Source organism: Rhipicephalus sanguineus, chromosome 2 (genome assembly GCF_013339695.2).
Source record: "Rhipicephalus sanguineus isolate Rsan-2018 chromosome 2, BIME_Rsan_1.4, whole genome shotgun sequence".
NCBI lineage: Eukaryota > Metazoa > Arthropoda > Arachnida > Ixodida > Ixodidae > Rhipicephalus > Rhipicephalus sanguineus.
The window spans coordinates 186,117,124-186,142,477 of NC_051177.1; positions in this window are offsets into that span (position 1 = coordinate 186,117,124).

Below are 25,354 nucleotides of genomic sequence, written 5' to 3' on the forward strand. Positions count from 1 at the left end.
GTGGGATGTAAATCATGCTGCACATGAAATTCATCATAATTTTCATGTACCCCCTGTCACTTATGTTCGTCATACAGTCACGTCAAAAATACCAATGTTTGTGTATGTCAATCTAGCGAAACGGCCGCGAGTAGACCATGAGCGTGGCATGTAAATCATGCCCTACACGATATGCATGTTATGAAGGTCATGTTACCACCCGTCATTTATGTCCGTCGTATAGTCACGTCATGCAATACCAATTTTCATGTATATCAAGCTAGCAAAACGGCCGCGAGCGCACCATGAGCACGACATGTAAATCATGCCCTGCACGACATGCATGTCATGATTTTCATGCTACCACCTGTTATTTGTATTCGTCATACAGTCACGTCACAAAATACCAGTTTTGGGGTATACCAAGCTAGCGAACCGCCCGCGAGCGCACCATGAGCACGGCATGTAAATCATGCTCCACATGAAACACTTCTCATGATTGGGATGTCCCCACCTATCCCTTATGCCCATCGCACAGCCACATCACGGGATACCAATTTTTATGTGTACCAAGCTAGCGAAACGGCCGCGAGCGCACCATGTTCTACATCAAATCATGTTCTACATGACATGCATGTCATGATTTTCACGTTCTTTTACAGTCACGCCACGCAATACCAGACTTCAAGATAGCGAAACGGCCGCAAGCGCATCATGAGCGGGATATGCATGTCATAGCGTACATGCCATGCATGTCATGATTTTAATTTTACCACCTGTCATTTATGTTCGCCATACAGAAATGCTTCGTCGTACCAGTTTTGGTATATATCCATATAATTAAACGGTCGCGAGCGCCCCGAGACCATGTCAAGTAATTCATCGTGTACTTGACATGCGTGTCCTGATTTGCACGATAGAAGCTGGCGCTTGTGTTTGTCATACAATACTGTCACGCTATACCAATGTGGGTATATGTCAAGCTAACGAAACGGCCGCAAGAGTACTAAGACCGTGGCATGTAAATCATTGCGTTCATGACATGCATGTCATGATTTTTAGGTTATGACCTATGGTTTATGTTCGTCATACGGTCATGTTGTGCCATACCAATTTTGGTATACGTCCGATTAACGAAACGACCAGGAGAGCACAAAGTCGTAGGCGGCAAGATAGATAGATAGATAGATAGATAGATAGATAGATAGATAGATAGATAGATAGATAGATAGATAGATAGATAGATAGATAGATAGATAGATAGATAGATAGATAGATAGATAGATAGATAGATAGATAGATAGATAGATAGATACGCTCAAAGTCGTAGAAGTTCCCTAAGAAATGCTGCGCATTAAAAAAAAACAACATGCGACGAGCATTTGCAGAACAACATTTGTAACATATACCACATTGTATTATTTGCAATTGTAGCATTTGCAACATAATATTTATAAGGAAACACATTTGTAAGGAAACACAGTTACGCACACAAACACTAATAAGCTATACAGTTTGAGCAAAATGTGTATCAAGACCAAGCTCAAGATCAAAGTATTCGTTTGCAGCACATCATTCGGTAATTCATTCCACGTTTTAATAGCATCAGGAAAGAAGGAAAAGCGGAAACAGCCTGTTCGAACCATTATTGGTTGTACGAATGTACTACGCGTTGTTGTAGGAAACCTTTTGTGAAAGCGTGCCAGATAATCGTCCTTGTTTATCTTCACCTCTGCGTGTAATATCTGGAAAAGTAGCTTCAATCGCTCTTTCTGCCTTCTTAATTCCAGTGATTCTAATTTACATACTTTTTACATTTCAGTTACCGAATTTATTCTTCGATATTTGGAGCAGATAAAGCGAGCTGACAATCTTTGAATTCGTTCTAATTTACTTTTTAGGTCGTTTTGATGTGGGCTCCACACAGCGCTAGCATATTCCAAATCGGGCGGATATACGTCTTGTAGGCAAGCAGCTTGACATCTTTCGTTGCTCGACTTCATTGCCTTCGCAGGAAGCACAACTTTTGATATGCTGATTGATAAATGTTTTCGACATGGGGACGTCAGCTCAATTTATCTGTTATAGTTACGCCGAAGTACTTAAAGCTACATACTTTCACCAGCATATTATCATCAATAGTATATATAAACGAAAGCACGTTCTTGTTCGTTATCTGTGCGTAAATGGATTTTTTAAAGTTAATTTCCAAACCCCATTTAGAACACCATGAGCTTAAAGTTTGTAGGCACTGATTGATTTTTAAATTGATTGTATCTGTGTGATACCGGACAATTGATTAGGCAGTCATCTGCAAATAGCCTAATTTTTACAGGTGGTTTGACAACTGCTAAAATATCATCTATGTACAAAAGGAAAAGTAGTGGCCCCAATACGGACCCTTGAGGCACTCCCGAATAAACCTCCCGATTTCCCGACATAGTATCTTCCACTCTAACTGCCTGTTGGCGATTGCTCAGATAAGCTCCGATCCATTTGAGAACCATCTCACTTATAGCGACATTACGAAGCTTTAAAAGCAGTTTACGGTGCGCAATTCTGTCGAAAGCTTTTGCAAAATCGATGCATATAACATGAATTTGCATACAGACAACTACAACAATATACAAGTCATGAAATGTTTCGATCAATTGTGTTACAGTTTAAAGGCCACTGCGAAAGCCATGCTGAAAGGGACATAATAATTCATTTTGTTCCAGATAATGCCTAATATTTTTGCCAGTATATGTTCGAATATTTTGCAACACGCTGACGTGAGAGACACAGGTCTATAATTGTTCAATGTTGTTCTATCCCCATCTTCAAAAATTGGGACAACAATTGCTCTTCGCGAATCTTGAGGTAACGAGTGGCATTTTAAGGAATTTTCAGAAATATTCACTGGGTAGTACGACAGCCTCTCCGCAAATCGTCGCAAAAATTCATTCGGTATACCGTCAGGTCCACATGACTTTTTCGCGTCCAAAATAAGTAGCTGATTGAATATACCTTCTTGGCTAATATTTATATCATGTTCCTGAAGCGTCAATGCAGTAGCGGATTCATATTGTTCGTTCTCCTCCTTATCCTTACAAAAAACCGACTGGAAAAATTGATTGTGTCTCTCAGCGATATCTGACTTCTCCGTGATTACTTTCTTTCCATCTACAATTTGTTCAATTCCTTGATTGCCTTCTTTAAACACAGCCAGAACTTACGCGGCGAGCTCTTTAAAAAGTTAGTGAGGCTGATATTAAAGAAACGTTCCTTGGATTGCGCAATCTCTGTTTTCAATTTTTTAGCACGTGATATTTCAATCGAAGCCCTTTTAGTTTTGCGCAATCTTCTTACTTTACGCTTCATGTGAATTATTTTCCTACTTATCCATAGATTTCTTCGTTTTATAACGTTTCCAGAGCTGTTCAATGGACTCAAGTGTTGATGCGATCTGAAATTCGCCGAGTGACATTTCTAAAAAGTCCAAGATTGTCTTATCATCAGCACGACCGTAGTCTTTAACATGTGCATAAACAGGGCGCTTCGCTCGAACGCCGGTATCAAAAAACACGTCAACTGCAACCATTCTGCGGTCTGATATACCGTCCTCAACTGATACGGCATAATCAGCCACTTTACTTGATACGAAAACCAAGTCCAACAGTGACCGTGACGTAGGCATAATTCTTGTACAATCTTTTACGATTTGTGTGAGGTTATGAGAAAACATTGGCTACAATAACTTATCAGCACTACGGGTCTCCACGTGACCACTTGAAAAGCTTGCCCAGTTCATATGCGGCAAATTAAAGTAACCAGTCACTATCAGCCGTGTGTTTTCATTGACATGATCACATAGAAACATATTTAATTGTTCTAAAAACTCGGGTGGACTTCCAGGAGGTCTGAGACGGCTCCAATAAGATACGTATAATTAGCGTAATTCACCCTGCACCACACTGTTTCTGGTAAGTGGCAATTTACTTTTATTGCCGCTATGGTGTTTTTAATTATCACCACCACACCAGCGCCTCCGGTGTCCCTGTCCCATCGAAAAATCCTGTATTCCAGTGGTAAGATGCAGTTATCTGTCATAGCATTATTCAGCCATGTCTCCGTTAAGACCACGAAATGGGGACTGTATGCAATCAACAAGAATTCCAAATCTGTTACTTTATTTACAATGCTTCGAGAATTTATACGGAACATCACGGCGATGGCGAAAGTGTTGCTGGAGTATCTATTATCGCTATCACGATAAAAACGAAAATAAAGATAGACGCAAGTCAGTTCCTTAAACACATCATATGTCATAACTGCGTCGCATGGCTCCATATGCCTCCACGCTGTGCATGTCGTGCGCTTCTACGTCATAAGTAAATGAAAGTGTGGATTGCCGTCAGCGCCTGTTGATAAGGACGAGTTGTGCGAAAAGTGTTCGGGATCTAACGTACTTACGCTATCTAATGATAAAGTTGGAATATTATCGCAGTTACGTTGGATTATTAACGCACTTACGTTATCTACTATAACTTAAGTGTGTTACCCGTAACAGTTCCTAAATGGTAACAAGTACGTTACTAAGTTACCGAACAAAAGTAAAATGTTACCGCCAACACTGGTTAGATGTATGGAGCGTACCTGTACACGTTAGTTGCCTTCGAGAACGCAGCAGCAGCCGCCAGGAGGCCCGAGTTTCTGCGCGTTGCCTCGCAGATGGCGAACAGCTTTCTCGATGCGTTCTTCCCTTCGTTCAGCCGGCCTTGCAGGACGACACCGAGCAGCGTTTGGTTGCCCATGATGCCGATGGATAGGTGGTTGAGAAAAGCGCTTAGGGTCATCATGCCGCAGGCAACGAAGGTGAGCTTTCTGATGTTCGTGTTCGCACTCACTGCGTCCACTATGCTCTCCGCGTCCCTGTCGCTCATGTCACTTACGCAGATGTTGAGATACTTTATGCTGTGGTTCCTCGACAGAGACTGCACGATGAGCGTCCACCACGCGTCCGATAAGTCTGATAAGACATCGAATGCCGTGGTCAGTTGGAGCTCCCGCAACACTGACGTAGATTGCACATACTCTGCCAGTGCCGAGGACACGGCTATGCTTCCTCTTGGAATATCTAGGATCAGACAAGTCACGTGACTGCAATCTAGCAGCTGACGCAGCGCAGTGGCTTTCACGTCTTCGCGTACGCCAAAAGCGAAGTATAGTCCTGAAAACATCTTGCACTTCAAGAGGTCCGCGTTGTCCTTGACGAAGTAGAGCCCGCATGACACCTTTTCGTGCACACCGCTGTCTTCTAGGGTGCGGCACACGTGAGTGAATCGGTTATAATTTGTCCTGTCAGGGAGTATATAAACTTTCTTCAAACGGTGCTTTGACGAAAGTATGTCGCTGAAGCGAATCCACTGCTGTGTATTCGATATTCGACAAGGAATCGACAGTTCTTCGAGTGCCTCGTTTTTCCTGAGCGCCTCGAGCCAGGTATCATAAGCGATGTTATGAACTGAGGTAATTTCTTCGCAGATGGATATTAAGGAAAAGCTCTTTATAGCGGTGTTCTCACTGAGGATTCCGGCAACGAGCTGTATACTCACCGCATTGTCCGTAAACATAGAGATGATTACCTTGGATATTGTTCTGTTGTGCAAGATCCCTTTAAGTACTGCAATTTCGGTGTTCTTGCTGTCATCTGCGAACCTCAATGACGTCAGCGAAGTAGAGAGCATCATGTACTCGGAGAGTTCTTGACCGGCAAGTTTCGGGAACCACCCGTCTCTCGAGCGTTAGGTCCTTCAATATGCCACTTTTCGTGAGACACGTGAGCAAGTGTTTGGTTGCCTGCTCTTCCTTGCTTATGCCTGAGAGGCTGGGGCTGACCAGCAAGGGCGATGCTCGCACGAGAGCTGCGAGTGCAGTTGGAAACTCGGCGCAGGAGTCACTGGAAGACGCGCACTCCAGTTCCAGTTCCTCGAGGCTGGTTAAAGATGGTATGACCGTGCATATACATTGGGGCAGCGGTAAACCACAACTGAGCCTCAGTTTCTTTAGGCACGAGTGTGGAAGTGCGTCGCAGAGAGGCGACGTGTAGTTGTCGAAATGAAACGGCGTGACGTGAAGAGATGCCAGGCATTTATGGTGTTTCAGCAGGCTGTGCATAAAGCCGTACGCTGTGCTCTGCCGCATTTGGAAATCCGGCGTTTCTGGCAGTAAGAGGTAGGAATAGTCGATGCTGACGAGAGCGAGCTGTCCAAGCGCTCCTGGTATTTCTTGGAGCTGCATCCTCGCTGGAAATAGCAGTTCGTTCCAAGTCGTGAGCTGCCGGACAACGTGACAAGGTCTTTCGTGTGTCCCCATGCACGGACTGCTGTGGTCGACGACGGCGGCCCTAAAGCAGCCGGTGGCGACCTCTAGGTACGCCGGTTTGTTAGCGTAAGACACCGTTGCGCCTTCAACTTGTGGCATGTCAGCGTTACCATCCATTATTTTTCGGCCTGCCAAAGGTAAATGAAGGGCCACTGCTCTAGATTTCAATCGCGAATGAACTAATTGAGCCTAAATAAGAAATCCCGACCATGTAGCTAATCATTTGCATAAGTCATTGATTTGACTCCTTCCAAAGAATATGAATTTTCACGTCACGCGGTACAAGGGCAAGGCTTGGCGGATCAGCCGAAACTTCTTGACCTTTATAATAATAATAATAATAATAATAATAATAATAATAATAATAATAATAATAATAATAATAATAATAATAATGATTTTGGTATAAGTTCATTTTACTGCGTTTTTAATTTGAACCTACTTCACTGGTTCTCGACACAGCTATAGGAAACGTGCAGCACCTACAGGTGGCACAACAGTACACTGCACCAATTAAGATTCCTGTATATTTCAAAGGTAGCGCAAATTGTACCAAAAAGTAAAGGGATAATTTCCTCCCCGCCCTCTACGTCTCTCCTCCTTTCTTCGCCCTTTTGTGCTCCCCTATTGAACCAGGCCCGACACGTGACCAGGTATCCCCGATGACCCCTCCGCATGTTGCGCTGTAGCCAACGACGCCATTATAGGACGTAGAAACACCGTCGAATGGGTGCGCTGTACTTGAGCGCAGGCTTCTTATAGCTTTTTACAGTTTGCAAGACGCCATCGGCGGCAGCCAGATGCCAACTTGTTGCGCTGTTGGCTGCTCGAACAGCATTGCCAAGGGTAACAAGCTTTTTTCTGTTCCTCGTTGAAAGGAAAACCTCAAATGGGGATTGAGCGATATGGCCCCGTCGTGTCGAAAGAAAGAACTTTGAGTTGTGCGGTTTGTTGCTTATAAAACGCAGAGATGATGGCTAAGGTACCGACCAACCGCAATCTATTTTACTACACATCTTACGTACGAACAGCTGTGTGAATCTGCGCCCAGAAATGTCGCGTTTCCAAGCAAGTACAATCAAACGCTTCTACGCACCGCATGCGGGCCGGACGCGCCTTGCGAATCTCGCCCGATAATGGCGGCCGAGAGTGACGGGCGAGGAGGAAACAGCGCTGAGAGGAGGAGTTTGCGCTACCTTCAAAAAACAGAGGGACCTTAGCACCAATGCGCCACCAGCGCCACGAGTGGCCACGTGCGGCCACTAAAGTTTCCACTGGCGTGCTAGGAATCGTCGTCTCTCCATCTGCTACGCCCGCGTTGCATGCAGTTGTGCGCGAAGGCGACATATTTGATCAAACGGGTAGGCTTTCAGAAAGTTAGCAGTGCAGGATTCTTTTAGGGCCTCAAATGAAGAGAAAGAACATAAAATATACGGAATCAATCATATTTTACATGTTACGGAAAGCGGGCGTTCGACAGAGTGTTTTGAAGGAACGATTCGTGCGGCCGGCCAGCGTAAACATCGAAGCATAGGCCATCACCATCGATGTTTGTATGCGTTCTTTCTTGTCACTTTTCCTTCTTACTGCTGAGTAAACGATGGCTTTTGTGTGTGACATGTGTTAGACAACCCCTAGAAATGGGCGCAAGTAAAATGTACGATCGCCGTGTTGCATTTAGTATTGGGTGGCAGTTGCGCGAAGTTTTCTGTGTTGTAGTTCAGCTCCGTTTGTAGAAGTTTCTCGGGCTGCATGAGTCCTTGAGCAACTTTTGTCACCTGCCAGCTTTGCACGTGATACCTTAGGAGTCCCGTAGCGCAACAGAACGGCGTGGCTCGGCTTCGCTTGCACGCACAGTGCTGTTAAGGACAATGACCGCGAGAACACCAAGACCTTGTCATGTATATGATGTCGTATATGGCACGACAGTCATATTACGTGACCTATCTTTTACATTCCTCATAGGCAAATGTCATGTGATGCCAGTTACGGCGTATATCAAGCTAATGAAATCATCGCTAGAGCACCATGACCGGGTCATGGATATCATGAGGTACATGACAAGCATGACATACTTTTCATGTCGTAATTAGTTATTTATGTTCATCTGACGTTCTTGTAGTGCCATGTCATACGTCAGGTTATATCAAACGGCCGCGAGAGCTCGAAGAGTGGCGGCCATAGATAGCTAGACAGATACGCGCAAAATGACTTTGGTTCGCCAAGAAATGCTTTGAATTTGATAATAAAAGCCTCTCATACTGATTCCCAACCATATATGTACAAGCACTACCGTGAGGAGGTTTAACGTGAGCCCAATTTCTGAGCATTTTATTGAAACCGCTCCAATGATGCCGGACAGTGCGAGCGAGCGGGAGCGTTCGAACCATGATGGCGCCCGCAAAAAGCTGTGTTAACACCACGGTGTGGTTGGCGCCCTGTAGAGGAGGAGCCGCGCACACCGAGGCGTCCCATTTTATGCAGTGCTAATGCGCCCCCTGAAGGCCAGGAAAGTGGTTTCGAAACCAAAACCGAAGCCCACTATACAAATCATGCTCGCCTTTTTTTTAGGCTAGAATGTACGCGGCAACATTACCCAATAGTGGTGAACAGTGATATGCAATGCATAATACAATGTCTAAATTGTACTTGACTCTGATGAATTCTTTGTAGGACAACTTCGTAGGACATTATGCAGCACTGCAGAAATGTAGACAGATTATTTATGACCTTTATATAATGGTAGGGATAATAGCATGATTCACATTATTGTATACCTCCTCTCCTCCCATTTGCGAGAAAAATTAAGGTAGTCGGCATTGTTTAAAGAAAGTTACACGACAAGAAAAAAGCAATGTAACTGCAACTACAGTGCCCAACTTTGGGTGTCGGAACGAAGTGTTCTTGATTTTGTTTTAGTTTCGTTCTACCGAAGGAAGTTCCGTTTCGTTTCCGTTCCGGAACGAAAAGAAAAGATGTTCCGTAACGACTCGTAACAGTTTTTATTTCCATACAAATATTTGAAATTAATGTAACGACAAAAACGTAACATTTAATTTTTCTCATTAGTGAATTAGGAATTCCGAGCAGGCTGAAGGCTTTGCGTCAAGAGAGTGAGCATGATCTCATAAGCAGTACGCTATCGAGACCTGATATTCGAGACCGCTCGTCTGATAAAACAAACTTTAGCGCCGAAAATGCTGTTAACACGCTTGCCTGGTGACTGACACACCAAGGGCCACTTGCGTTAATACATACAGCACCGGTTGCCGCTCTTTTCGTTCTTCAAAAGATTTCAACACATCTTTAGTTTGGAACCACTGTCTGTCTCGTCTGATAAAACAAACTTTAGCGCCGAAAATGCTGTTAACACGCTTGCCTGTGTGGCTGGCACACCAAGGGCCACTTGCGTTAATACATACAGCACCGGTTGCCGCTCTTTTCGTTCGTCCCAAGATTTCAACACATCTTTACTTTGGAATCACTGTCTGAGATATGCGCTAATACTCTCTCCTGAGATATGTACTAATGCTCTCGTTGCATGACCTCGGTCGTTCTGGACTGGCAACATTTACCTTGAACCAAAAAGCGATAAAAAATATTTCGGTTTACTCCGAAACAAAATGATAGATGACGTTTCGGGTATGATCTTGTTCCTGTCAAAAATATCTTTTTTTTTTTCGTTTTTCGTTACCCTTTCGTTCCGACCCACTGCACACACACATGCACGGTACAAATTAGCACAGTGCACCAGGACAATTCAGGACTACGAAACCTAACTAAACTTCGCTTCGCAGCACTTGGCATCAAGGACAACAATCTTTGAACCGGGCTGGAGTTTCCCGGAACTTCTTTGAACGGCGCAATACTTGATGCGAAGGAGAAGGTACCCTTTCAGGAGCCAATACTGGCTCAGACAAGGCGCTTGAGTCTCAGGCTCGTTTAAGCGCTCGCTGGGTGCCTAGAGCAAGATATGGACGAGTCCGAGGAGTCATTTAAAGGGGGCCTACAACACACTGTAAGCATGGTCAGAAAACGCTCCCAATCTTTATAGCGCAGCATGCGGCCTGGAATTTACAATTATTTCTCAAAGTCAGTTAAAAATCGTCCCACCGTCTCTGGACAAATGACGTCATATACCCAAATGACCACGACATAAAACAAAACACTACGACCATTGACTAATTTGAGCATCGTGAGCTGCATAATCACCACGGCCGCCGCGGGATTCCGCCACGTGCCTGCGCACGCACTCGCGATCACACTGAAAGCAAGCCGCTCGTTCGAAGAAAAAAAAAAGGAATGTAGTCAGTCATAACACACGCTGACAGATGGACGCATCATTTCGCTCCCTCGTCATCCCCCTCACTTCGTAGCTTTCAGCGCGCTCGCTTGCACGAGAGGAGAGAGAAAGCGCTTGGAGCGTGCGACAAATCCAGTAACTCCGCTCGTACTTGAAGGCTTCTAATTTTTTGCGGCAATCGATTCGTGAGGTAATAAGCTCTTTCAATGAAACCATTCAATGATTATTTGGAAAAGTATTGCAGGGCCCCTAAACACTTCTCCTGATTATCGCGAAGCGAACACTCATCAGTAGCAGCATTTGAGCACGATGGATCAGAAACATGTCCGGAGACGTAGAAATCGTTGACGAAGAAAACACGTCTTCACTGGATACAAGAGCAAGTTCTTTATCAGATGCCGGCATGGCACCTTGCGGTTCAGTTAGGCGTCTCATGAAAAAGACCCGGATTTTAGCCGGGCACCACAGCCTGACAGTGAACCAGTGCCAGAACAACATTTTCACAGCATAAATGTCTACGTTATTTTCAGGCATCTTAGACATTGCAGAACTATTCGACATGCTCACACCACTTGACTCAAGGTTTAGCTCAGACAGTGCAGCAAACGAATCATGGTCTTCATCGCGCTTTTCTGATTTAGATCCCCGATTCTCATGGACAAACCAGTTACTATACTGTCGGTAATAAAACACTAGTCACTATGATACAAGAGCTGTAAGCTGAGTAACAAAATTGTAGCTGATGCGAGGCAGAATCAATGCAAAGAGAAACGTTACCGCACGCATTCACCGAAGACACAAGGGTATCGCAGTTCGGACGGCTCACCCTTATGCAGGGCCCAGTAGCCTCTACTCGGGTAAGTTAATCAAGCACCTCCCGTGGAAGCCGGAACGGGCGCCGACGCAAGTTGATTGTCACTCGTAGAGCATCCGGTCGATGATCACGTCGATGCGCACAGTTCTTAACCCGACTTAGCTCGGGCCTGGAAGGCTGGATGCATCCAAACGGCACGTCAGAGGGCGGTGAAACAGCTGCAGAGTGAGCACAGAAAATTGTCTTGCTGATGGTCCAATGCTCAACGCTTGAATTGCACCCAATCCCAGAAGAGAACTGCCTTCTTTTGTAACCTAGAACTTAACCGAGGCGGACTTGCCTTGGGACTGTAGGGTTGCGTTAAAGAAACGAAAGTTGCTAATCACTTGCATGTACATTAAACAGTTCTTAATGGCCTGAAATAATTCTTAAAACGTTGCTAGTGCACCTGAAAATAATTCTGAGTGACCAGCTGGAACTCAGCAACTGAACTCGAGGAAGTCGCAAACGTGACATTCAGAAGAGACACGACGGCTTCGGTGTCAATCAGCATGTTAGGGACTAAATCGTTGAGGTCAAATGTATGCACACAGGAGAGGCAGGGGGGACAGCCGCCCGCGGGACCCTATCGTGGGACCCTGCTTGTGACCCCGCGGAACACCCTACTATTAGAGCGTTCTGCCTGAAACATTCTATTGCTATGTTTATTTAATTCATGGGTACATATGCGTCCGTTTATGAAATATTACAGGAAAACGACTTGTATGCACTTTCCGAAGTGTTGCAACAGCTCACCCAAAAAAAGAACTCCTGATTATTACGAATTGTCATCGGTAGATTTGTGTTTTTCTTATAGATGAAGCAGTGAGTGACACAGGCACGTATCGGAGGAGGACGCCCAAAGGTCTTGGATGCGGCTTCCTCCTAAATCCAACTTTTCTTCTATCTATCCGCTCCCCTGCCGGTGTTCCTGATGATAGTTGTTTTTCATAAAGATTACCTTGCTTCCCACCCCCCTCCCAAGAGAAAAAGTTCTGACTGCATGCCTGGATGTACATTCTTGTCATGAACTGGAAACAAAATATCAATATACGTGAAGTTGTTGAAACTTCATAAATGCAAGCGCCCGTGACAAATGTGTGAAATGATCTCTCCAGCGGCTTAACACGTTTATTGCAATTTCATTAGCAACGAGGAAGGGGTTATTTATAAATGAAGAACCTTCCTTGTGAGAGGTTTACGCGACAACCTACATGCCAGAGACCTGTCGCTTGACTCCCACTTGCGTCATTTTCCTCCAGCCCTTGGCGAGAGATATTATTTAGCCACGCTCCTCAACGCTGTAGGACGCAGGGAAACTCGCGTTATTTCACAGTCGCGTATTTTCTCGCATTTGTATTGCAGAGCGATACCCAGCACCGCACCGTAAGAAAGGCTGGCTGCCAGACAAGCGCCCACTCAAGAACCCTAGACAAGCCCCGCCACGGTGGTCTAGCGGTTACGGCGCTCGACGGCTTACCCCAAGGTCGCGGGATCGAATCCCGGCCGCGGCGGGTGCATTTTCGCTGGGGGCGAATTTGTTTGAGGCCCGTGTACTTAGATTTAGGTGCACGTTAAAGAACCCCAGGTGGTCGAAATTTCCAGAGCCCTCCACTACGGCGTCTCTCATAATCATACCGTGGTTTTGGGACGTGAAACCCCAGATATTGTTATTATTAAGAACCCTATACAAGCGCGAGAAACAAGAAGAAAACTTGCTCATGCACACGATCGCAGGAAAAAGCAAACGAACAACCGTAAATCACAAGGCAACCACGTTTTGGCACCAACCGACGCGTACACCTTGTGTCCCCGAACAGTAGCGTCCGCATCAAACACAGCGGCGGTAACTGTCAACCCAGCCGAGACGCACTCGCTAATGGACGGTGACGCGGCGCAGCAGGCCGCACTTTTTTTGTTGTTGTTGAGCGGCCTTGTCTTACACTGGCTCATGCAACGTTCTCCGCATGGCGCTAGGTTATGTCACCAATTTTTTTGTTATGGCAATATCAAATCGACGTGAGCACGGAGCATTGTGATGCGCTGCCAAAACTATTGGCTTTATGTTGCAGCAATAAAAGAACAAAAGGACGCCGAGCATCGCTGGTGCCTTATTCGTACAAATGATATATGGCCTGTCCCCAAATGATACGGATCGACTTGCCACAGGTATGACAATCACGTGAAGGAACCTATGATGCTGCAAAACATTGCTGGCAATACCATAGGCCCATTTGATCGAGGCGTGTTACATGATAGCTGGAAACTGCTGTTATATTACCGAAGAGTCGTACTTTATCTTGTGGAAAGCTCGACCTTTATACAAATCACTCCGAAAATGTCGACTCACCCGTATGCTTCACCGATGACCGTAGTGCGCATCGGGTCGCTTACCGAGTGCAGCTCCAACGTCTTGACGTGTCATTAGACATAATATTTAAGACGATAATGATAATGATTCGTTCAACAAGGGCACAGACGCACTGCATACGGCATGATCCGAGTGCCATTGTGGAAAAAAGAATGGTAGAATAAAATATTGAAGAAAGTGTCACTAAATAAAATAAAATGTGGTGTAATCAGGCTTGGGAGGAGGTGACCAAAATGAGAAAGGATTGATAATTATCCGAAGACATTTATGTATTTGAGTTCTGACCAGCGCCGGTGTCGACTGTGAGAGCAAGGCACGAGGCCGGAGCACGAGCAGAGCTCCGAAGCCAAGCGCTGCATTCCTCTTCTCCGAACGCCTTCATCTTTATAGTATAATAGCACTTGTGGTGTATTCAGCTCGCTAAACTAAAAAAATAGATATTCAACTCCTAATAATATTATCGTGAATTTATTGCTTTCTGTTTGAATTGTAAGGACACATGGCACCACAATTTCATATTCGAGATGTTTGTGTTGATCCCTTAGCTTACATGTACAGGGTACCCCGTAGGCGTGCGAACGGAGGGGGGGGGGGGAGGGGGGGGAGGGGGGGCGTCTCCCTAGTCATCTGAAGGGGGCGCCAATTCTGCCCCATAACGTTACTCAGTCGGACCTTTCACGCCATTTTTTAATGCGCAGGATTATGGCTACGCATGTTGTTTTACGACAATGGCAACCAAAGAATTCTGATGTTGTGTTCAAAGAACTGCTTACATCGCACGTTTACCCAGGAAAGCCGGGGACCAATGACAAGTCTATGTGAAAAGCACGTCATCGCTTCTTTCTCATTTTCTTGCGATCGCAATTATATGGACAGTCTCGGCTGGTTTTTGCCGTCGCCGTAGCCGTAGCAGCCGTCATGGACCGTATATATATATATATATATATATATATATATATATATATATATATATATATATATATATATATATATATAAGTGCTGGGCAGTATCGAAGATACATGTATCTTAGATACTATTTTAGATACTCTATGGGTATCTTGTATCTGTATCGCGATACGTCTCGAAAGACGAGTATCTGTATCTGTATTTCCGATACATTCGATAATGTATCGTGTATCTTAAGATACAAGATACTTCTATCGCAACACAACCGTGCGAAACAATAATCGCTGGCCAAGCTCCGCTTCTCAAGCTGGTACTGGTGTCACTAAGCTATCTGAATAAGTATAAGGACAGTGGTGTTATTTTATTTTTACGCCAGAGTCATTCAATGAGGGTAGAAAATGAGGAAGACAAGCACGCGAACGTCTACGCCCAGCCCACGCACCTTTTGTTTTCTCGATTTCTTTTCTTTTTAGTTGCGTCAATGCTATAGCCACTGTACTGCGCCGCGTACTCCACTGCGTGTGGCGTCTATCGCGCAAATTCTGATGTTGTTACAGTGTCGTTATTGAAGATTCTCTTGCGTCTTGCTCCGTAACGAAATGTGATGCGTGCAAGAATGGGATTGCTTTGCGTCGCGTGGATTTTACATATCAGCGATTTGAAGGATCTCGTGGATGTAAGTTTGACTTGCGTGCAATGAATTAACTTATATGCAAATAAGATTCTAACAACTTTAGCACCACTGGTACTGATGCTAGATCTAATAGAGCAAGTGGTGAACTAACAGAAAATATCTCGGCGTACCGTATTTTTCACTTCCATCTACATTTATTCACAGAATTTATGAAATCATAATTTGTTTATTAGCACAAGCGCTTTCTTAGCTGTCATTTTGCATCACATACATTACCTAGGTCTTTCCGTAGGCACTGAATTTTCTATTGTCTCAACAGGTAAGTCTACGATACTTCATGCTCATAGCTATTAAGGGCGCCGTCTGTATTGTGTTTCTGTACTCATTCAATGTGAATGTTTGATACACAACCACCTCTATATTTTACTTGTGTTTGTTTCCCTGTTTTAGGAAGTCTTAAATATTTTTCCTATTACTGATCGCCACGTAATAAGAGAGAGAATAACAATAAAAGAAAGGCGGGGAGGTTAACCAGGGCTGAGCCTGGTAGGCTACCCTGCACTGGGGAAGGAGGGAGGGGAAGGAAAGTTAGAGAGGAGCAAATGAGAGCTATAAACGGCAACAGTGCGAATAGCGGCAGTGTCCTGTGACGCTTTGTGCAACTATACAATACGTCTGAGACATTTCTGTGTTGCACATATTCTCTCATTGAAGAAAAATTGCTGAAAGATTGCAGGTTAGTGAGCATATCAACAAAGAATCCCTTACGCCAGCAGCTAAGTAGAATCATGGAAATTCATTGCAGTTTTACGTCATCTACGTATACACCAGGGGTCTCAAACTCAGCTTATAGCCGGCGGGCCGCAGTCGCGAAATTTAGCTCCAAGGGCCGAGACAGTGAAGATGGTGGGGTCGGAGAAAGTTTGAACAAAATGACGTTGCCATTTGAAAGAATCCCGTATCTCATATATAGCTCATTTCTGAAGGGAATTTGGAGTCAGGATTCGGGAAATGTCGATACCGATGTACACAACGAGTGAAATCTGGACGCGGATTGAAATGTAGATTTTTTGTTCCACGGCTATGTTTCAGCACATGGTCACCACAGGTTCCTCACGAAAGAAATGCTTGAGACCCGTCATGTCTGTGTAGCTCACAAACATACTTATTTAGAAAATAAAAACAAATGGTACGGAGACGGTCATGTGTGCCGGCCGGGCCGCTAGCGAACGGTCTCAAACCCTGTATACACCATGCGTTCCCCCTCCTCCCACCCTCCAAAAAAAAAAAAGCCGCTACCAGCGTTGTTGCTGCTGTACACCTGTCCGGATATACGGTATTGTGCAAACTGTCTTTTACGGACAAGGTAAAGGTACACACCGGTATTTGCGCCGTCGTACGAAGGCTTCTTATTGACGTCATTGTGATTATATGGCAACCCTTGAGCTGGTCGGCAAGCCGAGCAGCGACTCCCATCAAATGCAAAAATGACAAGCAAGAACCGCTATCAGCAAAGTGTATAAAGAGTTGTCCAGTGAAGAAGCTAAAACAAGCCCCAATAAGTTGCTTTGGAAGGCAACTAATTCACTTTGAGCAAGAAGGGCAAAACTTTTGAGATAATAACAAACATTTCATTCAAGTGAAACAAAATAGGTCACAGTTAAGAAATTTTCGAGCAGATATTTTCGTGCATAGGCGTTTGCTGCTACATTATATGAATCTATAATAACAAATTTGAGAATGTATCGAAGTATCTTAAGATACAGTTGCCAAGTATCGTATCGGATACATGTATTGCGGCAGTATCTTGTATCTGTATCTCCAATACTTTTTGCTTGAGTATCTTGTAACGTATCGCGATACAATTTCAAAGTATCTTTGCCCAGCCCTGATATATATATATATATATGAAAGAAAAATAATTCAGAAATACTTTCCGACGCGCGGAATCGAACGGCTGACCTCTCGCTCCGAAGTTAGACGGCTAGGCCACGAAGAGTACCGTCTTTCAGCATGCTAACGGCGAGCTATTTATTTACACCTTTTACTTCAGCGTGCTTTCTTTCTCATCAGCGAGATGGTGCGAAGTGCGCGCGAGGCGCGCTTTAAAGGTCGTCGCCCCGCTCCTGCGAACGCCAATGCTCTTCGCCCTACAGAGTGTGGTCGCCTTCGTGCGCTTATCTCGGGGAAAGAAGGTGGGGGGGGGGGGGCGGTGGGTGGAGCGGGGGGTTGTATGTCTTGTGCTTTCCCCGCGATGTCCGCGCTGAAGTCACTGAGCGCACGAAGGTCACTTCGCTCGCTGTAGCGGCCGCGTCTGCGAAAGGAGCGCGCTGTTCAAGCAGAAATAAGTAACAACTGCGACATTTAGTTCGCGCTCGTCCTGTGTGTACCTGTTCGTTTGTTTCGTGCGTCCTGCTTTATGTTTCAGCAGTGGGCTTCAAGTATCGAGCTGTGACGCATGATAGTTAGCGCTCCTCCTGTGTGCGTTCTTTTCGTGCGTCCTTTGGACTCGAGCGACGCGTTGGCAATTTCGAACTGCTTTCCGTTCTTCGCGTTACATTCCAATTTGTTGCTATCGCATTCATTGCTTCGTCGTTGCGGCGAAATTGACATTTTTCGCATCCATGGCGAAGCTTGGATGCTTTCGGACGGCACAACGGGGAGGGCGTTGTGGTCAAACTTGCCCCCCCCCGCCCCTTGAGGCAGAACCCTGGGCACGCCTCTGACTACCCCATCCAACCTTAGTCAGAGTTTAGAAAATGTCATTACGCGCTCTATGACGACGCGAGCAAATGCATGTTGCTGAGTGCTGCATTGAGTAGGTCAGGCTATTTTTCGTGTTGCTTAATTGCTTCCTAATTTGGCAGAACTAATTAACCGATTCGTAAAACAACGAAGATGAGCGAAAAATTCAATGAGAAAGTTGTAGATGGGCTTAAAAAACGTGTGATTGGACAGTTTCTAACTTTCCATTGCTAATTGGACAATATGTCGAACTAGCAACGAAAAAGTTTGGCAGGTCGCACGCCTTGTGGGAATCGGTTTCATGCGAAGCAATCAGCGAGCCTGTGCCGCATTTTTTCGCTATGAACCAAGCGTTACGAAGTCGATTGAAGTGTTTTTGTAAGCGTTGTGTGCACATCGTGGCCTTACCAGGCACGTCGACTACACTGGCGTTTAAATGGTAACTTTTGGTCTGACGTAACGTCAGCACTCCCTTTAGAGCACAGACGTGAGTATTATCGAAACGAAGTGCACTTTAGAGTGCGATGATGTGAATATCATACGTAACTTTCGTTAGCGAATTCCTCCGAGGTCGAGCAACGCTTGTATATAGCTTGCTGAATCATAGGAATAAAAATGTAATGTTAATTAGACTTCTATAAAAGTGGAGCCAACACTGGAACCACAGTTGACGTTAAAGGGACCGACAAATGGCCAGAACGGGGAATTAGATCCTGGTATAAATGAAAAGTCAGTAAAATATAGTGACAGATTCCAGCATCCTTTTAGCGTTGTGAGTACGATTTATATTTTTAAATCACGTGTAAAAGTAACAAAAACCGGTATGTCGCGCAGCCTAGCGGAAGAGCCTTGAAGCTTGATTAAGAATTCGATCACTTTGCTGTACGTAGTCTGATGCTGTCATGCGTGCCATAATTATTCCTCAAAGTTAGAGTATGCATATTATTATCCAGCCCCGCTCAATTCTGTGCTGCTTATGGGGGAAAAGGAGCTGCACGGTGAGAAGCGGCGCTGCCTTCGTGGCCGCCAGTGGCCATGTCGAGCCGCGGCGCATGCGCGCGGAGTGCACGCATGCGCAGTAACTCACCGCGCTCGAACACTACCCGCTCTCGCGCTCACTGTTTGCAGCATATGTTGTCTCGTGCGTACATGACTTCATATTAGCCGCATATGGAAAAATTCAGATTACAAATGTTTCGCGGCGTTTTCCACGTTGCCATTCCGTGATTAGACACTCTGACCGGTGAGCTTTCCGTTGCGCTGGAGAAAATAGGTACCGTAAAAATTGGTTGTCGGTCCCTTTAACTCGGTGTGACGCCTGCATATGACTGTATACACATGACATATGTTGGCCCGGCACGTGCTTGCAAGGCCAACAGATGTCACGTTTATTGCCCGAGTTCTCCGCAGAATGACGAATAATGGCATAGTGGCTGCTGCCCTATATACTCCTCAAAAATTACTATGATTTACACGTAGTGGGTGCCTTGCAAGTGTAGTTGTATTAGTTGTCCCAACTGAGTTTACAACGGGCTACAGAGAGGCCGCTCTTCTAGCTTTCGCTGTGACTGTGCTGCGTCTTCGGAGAAGGCCTGGCGATCTTTTTTTCTCATGGTACGCGATAGCGATTACGGACACCGGCGGTGGCTCCAGCGGCGGGCAACTACGCCACCGAAATAGGCTGTTGTTAGGATCTGATAACAGCTTTCACTGTAAGATATTGCGTACATAACAAGCCAGCCGTTTGCTGGGTCATTTGCGCCGCAACTTGTCTCGCGCTCCATCCACAATAATGTTACTGCTTTATAAAGCATTGCTAATGCCGAAACTAGAGTATGCTACAGCTATATGGGGCCCCTCTCACGACAACCTAATTCAGTCTATCAAACCAATACAAAAAAGTCTTGTAGTTTTATTCTTCGGAACTACAACTGAACGGCGAGTGCATCTTCAAGGATGTCACGTCTGAGCCATGAGTTACTGCCTACACGCCGTAAAATTTCACGTTTATCATTTTTTTCATAAACTATATCACCATCCTACTCTACATCCAGAATTAATATGACGACCATATTACTTATTTCACTGCAATGACCATGAGCACAAAGAATTTCTGCGTGTGACGCGACATATTTTTTAGAATTATTTATACCTCGAACGCCATATGAATGGAACGACCTTCCCGCTGTTATTGTTTGTATTGTTAATGACGAGAAGTTCCGAAAAGGATTAGCTAACCATGTTACGCAACAGGCACTTGTATGAACCAGTGTTACCTGTCCGTTTATATGCACTATATTATGGCGCGCTGTTATTGCTACACCTGTCACGCTCATCATGCCATGTCAAAAGTGCCTGTAGTCTTGTTCCGACGCTGTATCTTACATATCCGGCTAATATTGTATAAGCAATTAACCCGCATTACTTTACTTCCTCGCTGTACAGTGTATTTGACATACTCGGCTAACATTGTATGATTAGCAAGCATTGTACTAGTGGCGGATTATGTTAACCTTGTTATTTATGGCTTCTTTTCAACTGTTGCTTCTTTACCGCACTCCCCTCTCCAACGTCGAAAGGCCTCGAGGGTAAAATAAATTAATAAAATAGATTAATGGTGCTACGTGTAACGATACTCCTATAATTTGTACTGTTCAAAGGTGTACAACGAATATCAGGCATTAAACTTGGGCGTTTTGCAGTGGATGTCTGAGAGAGCTATCAAAATTCGCGGACTATACTGTACGCAACATTGAGTCGAGATGGCGCTGGTTGCTTTACCGGAACGATGTTTATTATCAGACTATGGTGATGGCTTAGAGGTCACGTGAGCGCAATTTCTTTAGGAACAAGCACATAAGTAAAGATGACGCTTTTCACCGTGAGCGAATGATGAAATATTTCACAAGCAAAGGTATCGATGAAGTTTGCCGTTCCCTTTAGAAGCTTTGGACAGTCGCTTATACTAGAAACATATGTGCATGTAAGAATGTACTGCGTATGACATACAATTTAATATATTGAATTCATTGGCGCAATGACTAGAGATAAGGGGACACTGTTGAGTGTATAATAAACAACCTCATATTACATACGACAGAAACCTGTGTAGCGAAGCGTTGGAAGTTTGTGATGGGTCGCCCTCTCGAGCGCTTTTTAGTGGGTCGTCCCCTTCGGCTCTTCTCTGACAGCACGCTCCTCGCGCTCGGAGTCCGCGCTCTGTCTTGACTGTCGCCGTTGTGCTTCGTCGACTAGTGCCGTCAATAAACGCCTTTATAATTTGGTGGAGAGTGCTGCGCCGTCCAACCAGCTTCGGTCCGTTCGATGCCCCTGGCGCTTCGATCCCGTACCGCGCCCTCTACCATGCCTCAAGACGCCGCCCAGCAAACGCTTCCCCCTGTACCGACACCATGCTCCGGTTCCCCCCGCATCCGCGACCCTCCTATATTCACCGGCGCGGATGGAACTGACGTGGAGGACTGGCTCGCGATATACGAGCGCGTGAGCGGACCCAACAAATGGGACGAGGCAGGAAAGCTGAGCAACCTGGTTTTCTACCTCGCGGGCGTGGCCAGCCTGTGGTACAACAACCACGCAACCGACTTCCTCACGTGGTCTGATTTCAAGACCGCCATCATCAACGTGTTTGGCCGACCTGCCGTACGTAAACTGCAAGCCGAACAGCGTTTACGTGAACGAGCTCACCAGGCCGGTGAGTCGTTTACCAGCTACATCGAAGACGTCCTCGACTTGCACAAGAAGGCCGCTGTAACCATGTCTGAGTCTGACAAGATCCGACACGTTATGAAAGGCATCGACGACGATGCCTTCACCATGCTGCTCGCCAAGAACCCTCGTACCGTGACAGAGGTGATCACGCTCTGCCAAAGCTACGAGGAGCTGCGCCGGCAGCGGTTGCTGACCCGTCGACCTCCATCACGCGACGCCGACCTCGCTGGCTTGTCGGCCATTTCTGATCACTCGGGCTTGCTCGCCGAGGTCAAGTCATTTGTGCGCGAGGAAATTGCCCGCCAGTTTTCTCTACTGACCTTGCCGCAGTCGCAGCATGTTGAACAGCCGTCGACCACACTGCTGCCTCCCTTACGCCGCGCTATTCAACAGGAAATCGCGGAAGTCATGCCGGAATACCACCAGACACCTCCGGCGCTTGCGCCACTCAGTTACGCGCAAGTTGTAGCCAGGCCACCCCCAGCGATCCCTGTGTCTGCCCCACATTCTTACGCCGAAGTCGTCGCCAGACCACAGGCCTTCCAGGCGAGTGTGCCGGCTGCGTACGCCGACGTCATTCCTAGGCCACGACAGCAGCCCACCATGCAGTCCTATCAGCCGCCACCCCGTCCACCGCGTCTTGGGCCATGGATGGGACCCACCCCGGCGAACCGATGGCGCACTTCCGACAACCGCCCCATCTGCTTTGCGTGCGGTTGCGCCGGTCACGTCGCCCGCTATTGCAATCGCGTGCAGTCGCCTCAAGTCGCCTCAACCGTGCCAAGCCAGTCGAGCCGCCCGTATTACGATTCACCGCGGCCTATGTCACCGCCGTCTCGCCCAGCGCCCTCTACCCGCCGTTCACCGTCACCACGACGCCGCTCACTGTCCCCGATGCGGCCACGTCTGGTCCCACGCGACCAGGAAAACTAGTCGTCGCAGTCCACGAGGCAAGGGCTGCGACGCGATCGAACTGCGAAAGCCCTCAGCGAAGCCCATCGAACGTGATAGACGTGTTTGTAGACGGTGTTCGTGCATCTGCCCTTATCGACACTGGAGCCGCTGTATCCGTTATGGACGCAAAGCTTAGCCGAATACTGCGCAAAGTGACGACGCCACTTTCCGGGCTCTCCCTCCATACAGCCAGCGCCCAATGTATTCACCCTACAGCGGTGTGCACAGCCCGCGTCATGATTAAGGACGCTATGTACGCCGTCGAACTGATCATAATTCCTGCCTGCTCTCACGACGTCATCCTCGGATGGGATTTTCTCTCCCGCCACGACGCCGTCATTCATTGCGCACCAGCCGAAATAGAGCTGTCACCATTCTCTAATTTGACGCCGGAAGACAGTCCATCGGCTGCGAGCAAGGTACTCGTCAAAGACGACATCAAATTGCCTGCAAACTCGTGAACGGCGGTGTCCGTCTACTGCGCCAGTCTATCCGACACCGTTGCACTCCTCTCGCCATACGACCGTATTTGCACGAGGAAAGGCTTGCTGGTGCCTTTCGCAACCGTTCAAATCACTCAGGGAAGCACCTCTATTTTTGTAGTCAACCCCTCCTTGTACAGTGTTACGTTGGTGCGAGGGAAATGTCTCGGTAGCGTGGAACCCCTCGAAGACGCACAAGTTATGGACGAACCCGATGACACGCACGGCCGCAGTTCCAGTAGGCTCAGTGCTGTTTCGATGTCTGGTTCATCACCCGCTGACGTGTTTGGTTCCACCATAGCTGACAACCTTACGCAGGTCCAGCGTTCCCAGCTTCTGGACCTGTTGGAAGAATTTCGCTCTTCTTTCGATGTCGCTCAAACGCCTCTCGGCCGCACGTCGGCCGTTACGCACGGCATCGATACTGGCGCCCACCTGCCACTGCGGCAACGTCCATATCGCGTATCTCCCACAGAACGCCGTGTAATCACCGAGCAAGTCGACGACATGCTTCGACGCGATGTTATTCGACCCTCCAACAGCCCCTGGGCGTCTCCTGTCGTTCTTGTTGCGAAGAAGGACGGTTCTGTGCGGTTCTGTGTCGACTACAGGCGACTCAACAAGATCACTCGTAAGGACGTGTATCCACTGCCGCGAATAGACGATGCGATTGACAGCCTGCAAGGCGCCGAATTCTTTTCATCTCTCGATTTGCGCTCAGGGTACTGGCAAGTACCTATGGCTGACGACGCTCGACCGAAGACCGCCTTTGTCACGCCCGACGGCCTGTACGAATTTAACGTCATGCCGTTTGGGCTGTGTAATGCGCCCGCCACCTTTGAGCGCATGATGGATACCGTTCTGCGCAACCTGAAATGGCACACGTGCTTGTGCTGCCTCGACGACGTCGTCGTTTTTGCTCCGGACTTTTCCACCCATCTTCAACGCCTACGGCATGTTTTGACGCGCTTGAGCAACGCCGGTCTGCAACTGAATCTAAAGAAGTGCCGATTTGCAGCACGGCAGCTGACAATCCTCGGCTACGTCGTGTCCAAGGACGGAATTCTCCCCGATCCAGGCAAACTTCGCGCCGTGACCGAGTTCCCGAAACCTACGTCCGTCAAAGAACTGCGCAGTTTCGTAGGACTGTGTTCCTATTTTCGGCGCTTCATTCGAAATTTCGCGACTATCACATCGCCTCTGACGAAGCTCCTCGGAAGTAACGGGCCCCTCCATTCATGGCCGTCCGAGTGCGACGACGCTTTCGAAAAGCTCCGCCGTTTGTTGACGTCGCCTCCCATACTACGCCACTACGACCCTACGGCTCCTACAGAGGTACACACAGACGCTAGCGGTGTTGGCCTTGGCGCTGTCCTTGCGCAGCGCAAACCAGGGTTCCGTGAATATGTCGTGGCATATGCAAGTCGTCCGCTTACTAAAGCCGAGACCAATTACACTGTCACCGAAAAGGAATGCCTGGCGATCATCTGGGCCCTTACGAAATTCCGACCGTACGGTCGCCCATTTGATGTGATCACCGACCATCATGCACTATGCTGGTTGTCGTCACTGAAGGATCCCTCAGGTCGCCTCGCCCGCTGGGCACTTCGCCTACAGGACTACGATATCCGCGTGCTGTACCGCAATGGACGCCAGCATGCTGACGCCGACGCACTCTCGCGCTCCCCCTTGCCTGACGACAATACCCATAGCTCAGTGTCTCACAATGCCGTTTCTTCTATCGACATTCACACCATCGCTACTGAACAGCGCAAGGATCACTGGATCGCCTCATTGATAGACTTGCTGACTGATCCATCGGCAACACCATCCACTCGCGCGTTGCGTCGTCAAGCCCACCATTTCGCCGTTCGCGACGACCTCCTCCACCGACGCAATTACGGCGACGGCCGCCAGTGGCTACTCGTAATACCCCGCAGTCTGCGTTCTGACATATGCGAATCGTTCCACTCTGATCCGCAGTGCGCACACTCTGGGGTATCGAAAACCTACCACCGCATTCGCCAACGG